The following is a 5,729-nucleotide window of genomic DNA, read 5'->3' on the forward strand; positions in this document are numbered from 1 at the left end:
AACTGCTGATTGGATTCATGCAGCTCTAAATAAACAGCGATCTCCACAGGGGTGCCAGTCCCAGCACTCTACATGGAGCACAGCGTAAACACTGCACTGGCCGCATACAGGCAGCAGAGACAGGCTGACTGATGTCCACTCCACGGGGTGGGAAGCCCACAATAGGGTGTGTGTGTCTATCCAACAAGGGGCCACAAAAACACGAGCCTCTTCTCAAACACATTAATGGTTAATGATCAAAGCTTTTATAATAGGCTCACAACCCATTCAAAACAGCCCCAAATATTGACACTTACAAATACACAAAATTGTTCCATTGTTGAGCATATAAATAATTGTAAGTATATATATATATATATATATATATATATATATATATATATATATATATATATAAACACACACACAATGAACTTTAATGTTGCTTTAAGTTTTGGGTATAAGGACGTGTTATAGATCCACTTGATGTATGGTCAAAGCTTTGAATGCAATTTTATTGGAAGAACATTGACTAATGAAACAGAATTGAGCACCAGGGTCTCTGGGCTGCAGGCTAAGCAGTTGTCTGTGGACAGGCTCCACCCCTTGATTGTGTACAGGTAAGTCAAAGGCAGGTCACAGTTGTAGTCTGCTAGTCCCCTGACACCTCTAGAGAACCACATTCAGCCGCTGGTTATCTCAGATTTGGACAAACTGATATGGTACTTACCAGTAAAGTGACTGGAAATAAAATAACTGTGTCCCTTGGCTGAGGTTATCAGTAGTAGATCTGTCACCACCATTGGCTAGCACAGAACACTTCTCTCTTGGTGTATGTCTGACAGGCTGTCATAACCAGCTGAACACACTTCTTTCTACATAGTCAAAAGACTATTATTGCTATTTTGTGTATAGGTGAGAGGTGAGTATAATTGTCCTATCTTGTAAAAAGTTGCTGAGGTAGTAAAATATTTAGAATTATTTACAATTAAAATGCAAACAGACACTCCAAAGACTTCCATCCAGCCAATCGCTATAGCAATTACTCCCCGAATATTTGTCGATTAACCCGTATATTTATTTAGTTTCTTGTTTAATATAACGTCTACAATTTCAATTAAACTCAGGATCGAGCTGTTTGTCATCATCATTTACATTTTCATTAAACACAATGCACATTTATTACCATTGGGTTAACGTAATTAAAGTGTGCATGCTAATTAGAAATGGGAATAAACATTGGACATTTGTAAATCTGTACCATTATAAATGACATGTATAGCTTTTTATAAATTATAGACATGCGCCACAACTCACGATCTCGATGTCAATTGTACAATATGTTGTTCTTTATATAACTTTTTTATAAAATGTTCACAATTGAACAAAAACAATAATACAATTTAATACAATATGTTTTTTTAAAGTGCTTTTCAAGATTACAAGATTTAATAATTTCACTCGCACATGAATGAAGAAAGCAAATATTTAATAAAATGATAAGATTTTATATATATATATATATATATATATATATATATATATATATATATATATATATGTATATATATTCATTAATTCAGTATTATTCGTACAAACTATTATTGCATACTGTTGAACGCACACTATTTATACATAGGCCAGGATGTGGTAGTCTATTTTTATTTACGAAATATTATGTATCAACTTGACTGATAATACAAGTCAGATGTAGGGATAAAGTTATGCAAATATGAAATAGCTTTTAACCAGATCATTTCTGCATTAATTATTATGATTGTATTGTATTGTATTTTTTTTTAAGTATGCTTTATTAAAGAACCGCACACGAGAAGCATTACAGAGTAAGGATTGTATTATTATTATTGTTGTTTGAGCTTATTTGTTCTGGTACAGATTTTAAAGATTCACTTTTATCTCTTATTAAAAGAAACTTGTATTTATTTCCCTATATTAAAGGGTACCTTAATACAAAATGTGTCATTTCATTATCTCTACATGAATATAAGCGTATGCCTGATTATATAAAGATCCATTCCAAAGCGTATCAATTATTGTCTAAATAGAGGTAATTAGTCGGTGAATAATAATAATAATAATAATAATAATAATAATATTGATAATAATAATAATAATAATAATAAGAAGAAGAATAATAAAAATCCGCATATGAACATTGATATAAGGGATAATAAGTATTGTTCATTGTCGCACTAAATATTATGAAATGAACAAAATACCCCAAAGTGGATCTTGTAATATTTTGAAATAGTTTTAAGTTTGCATTGCAAAGAGATATTGTTGTGTAGAAAAGCTCCTGATGTATATATTAGGCTCACGTGTCACAGTGATGGGTCCGGCGTGACGTCACACATCTCTGTATCTATTGTGAAGAGATGAGCAAAGAATCTGTTTTAACCCTTAATTTATATTAGGCTGTAGAAGATTTATTACAGCGACTGGGAACTGCAGACACACGAATAGGTTGCTTTGATGTTACTTTATGTGGCCCCAGTATAGGTGATTTATCTAGAGTTTAAAAGAAAGATAATGGATGGATAATGCGATCATATAGATTGGGCTCGAATCGTTTATTTGTAGATATTTGTAGATAATACCCCGCAAATGTATATACAAATAGTGAATGTTAAATATCAAAATATATATATATATATATATATATATATACATATATACACACACACACAAATGATCAATGACTACATATATAATATATATACACAAATGATCAATTACTTCATATAATATATATATATATATAAACACATAAATGATTAATGACTACATATATAAAATCAATGACTACATATATAATATTATGATTATTATTTAAGAATTATTGGTGAAGTATTATATACAAATTCAAATAAAATAGAAAATGCCTCGGTTATTTATATTTTTATGATTTGAACCGTAGTAGGTAAACCCGTAAAATATACAACCCTACACTTCATAATATGTATGTTTTAATTTACACCAAATGACATGTACTCTATGGCACGACTCTTATTTTTAATGAAATAAATACATAAATAAAAATCTGCGCTAATTTTACATCGAATAACAGGTTTTATTTCTGTCGCATTCCAGGAATAGAAGACACGAGATTAATTACGATCGCCTCATCCTTGTACGTAGCTGTTTCTGTGATGAATTTCCTGCAGGAACTGATTTGGTGTCTGCGCCTCTCCGTTGACCACAGTTTTGGATGAGGAAGTTCTATGGAGCAGTTCTGCCGTCTCCCTGTCTACTGTCCTCCAATAATCCATCCACTGATAATGTCATTTGGTATAAAGTGTCCCCTGACTCAGAGGTGACCTGGGTTTAATCTCCAGACATTCACATATAGTTACTGCTGATTAGCTTGTCTGTTTACCTAATTATCATACTAGGTAGAGAAGACAAATGTCAGGTTAGTGAGTTATTCTTTTCCATACCAAAGCAGTTTTGAATAAAAGCTGCAGAGAGCCCAGCGGGGGCCCGATCACTAATGTAATTGGCACTTTGGCGCTTCTGCCTTTGGTGCTGTCTCCCCGCAGTGGTGACATTATCACATTATGGCCTGGCCGAGGCTTAGCACATCTATAGTATGGCTGCCACGTCTCTATCCATTCTCCACTCAGGAATCTGACACATGTGTCTGTGCAGCAGTGTGGAATAAACATTCTGCAAACAAAATGGAATTAACACTTATATAAAGACATTTCTCCTCCCTGTATTCCATGTCTGATTGACTAATTGACTCTCAGAAATGGAAAGTATCTGGTCTAATGTTGGATGTATTTAGTGTTGCCTATACAAATGGAAACTGTGTTGTGTATTCTGCTTTTATATATTATGTAATGAGCACTTTTTCATATTTATTTATTTATGTATTTATTTATTAAGTTTCTTATATATCGCAGCGCTTTACAGAGAATATTTGAGCATTCACTTCAGTCCCTGCCCCAGTGGAGCTTACAATCTATATTCCCTACCACATCTACACGCACACAGACATTATAGGGTTAATTTTGTTGAAAGAAAATTAACCTACCAGTATATTTTTGGATTGTGGGAGGAAAGTTGGGTACCCGGAGGAAACCGACGCAAACACGCGGAGACTATACACACGTTAGGGCCATGGTGGGAGTTGAACCCATGACCTCAGTGCTATGAGGCAGTTATGCTAACCATTACACCGACTGTGATGACATATATATATATATATATATATATATATATATATATATATATATATATATATATACATATATATATATATATACACACACACAAATGATCAATTACTACATATATAATATTATGATTATTTAAGAATTATTGGTGAAGTAGTATATACAAATTTTAATATTATTATTTAAAAGGTATATATATATATATATATATATATATATATATATATATATATATATATATATATATATATATATATATATATATATATATATATATATAATTTCACACCTCATTTATTAATGTATGTGTGACATGCCGTGCATGCAGTTTGCCTATACTGTAGGATCCTCCTCTCCTGGCGCCTATTGCATTAGCTGTTTTCTGCTTACAGGTAGAATAATAAACAAACAGAACAGGGAGACTGCGGGCTCCATAGCTACAGATGTTACATGTAAAGCGCCCAGCAGACGAGATGTATAGCTTGTCTCCTGTATAGGGTAGCATCCAGGGAGCTGCTGAGTCTAGCACCGTGTTTGCAAGTCTAATGATGGTTACAGTAAGAGAGGTCACCCTGTCAGCTATCAGTATGACAGGGGGTGCAGAGCATTCTTCTCCACCCTGTGTTTATATAACTTAAATGTTCTTTATACACTGCTGCCAGTCTGATAAGAGGGCTGACTCCACGCTGGGGCTTCCCCTCCTCCTTCTTGCCTTGTAGTTCACTTCAAATCACTCATGTTATATACAGTAGGTCAAATACCGAATTATCAATCTAATGAATATCCCCTCCCCTTCTAGGGAAAACTCAGTGCTTTCACACAGTATCATTAAACACATGATTAATATATATATCATAGATATATAGATAAATAGATAGATCTGTAATCCAGTGACTCTATTTGACAATGTATATGATATAATAGTACAATTGCATTGGAGTCATTAGAACCATGAAACAGTTTTGCATATAATAGTGTTTGTTACCTTCTAGACAGGGGGACTCTAGAAAACAATGTCATTCTTCAGTTGCCATCCCAACGGTAAATCATTTCTTAATTATTGACTGACCATCTGATAAGTGAATTTGTATAAGTTGTGGCATGGTGCTGTGTGCTGATAGGTAAGTTTAAGCAACACATGTACCAGAGACAATTTCAAGACTGGGATTTAAAAACAAAACCCCATTTGTTTTCTATAAAAGTCATTTCTTAAAATATATTATATCACCAACTCTATGTGTGAAGAATACGTACATACACATATACATTAAGTACAGTTATTCCTATACATTGTTAAGGGGTTCTATTGCTATGGAAAATAGTATGTACAGCAATTTCCAAATGTAATGAAGAAGATTATCTAAACACTATAATGTGGAAAAGAACATGAGACTATTTTATTGTATCATTCCTGGGATGGAATCTATTAAATCATTTCAAATATTAGCAGAGCAAACCAATCAAATCTATTCTTCCATCATGAATAAAAAAAAGTTTAAGTAGAAATACTAACCTTACCTTTTTGTACATAAAAGTCTTTATTTCATACTA

The sequence above is a fragment of the Crinia signifera genome, chromosome 5 (genome assembly GCF_055691185.1).
Source record: "Crinia signifera chromosome 5, ASM5569118v1, whole genome shotgun sequence".
NCBI classification, from domain to species: domain Eukaryota; kingdom Metazoa; phylum Chordata; class Amphibia; order Anura; family Myobatrachidae; genus Crinia; species Crinia signifera.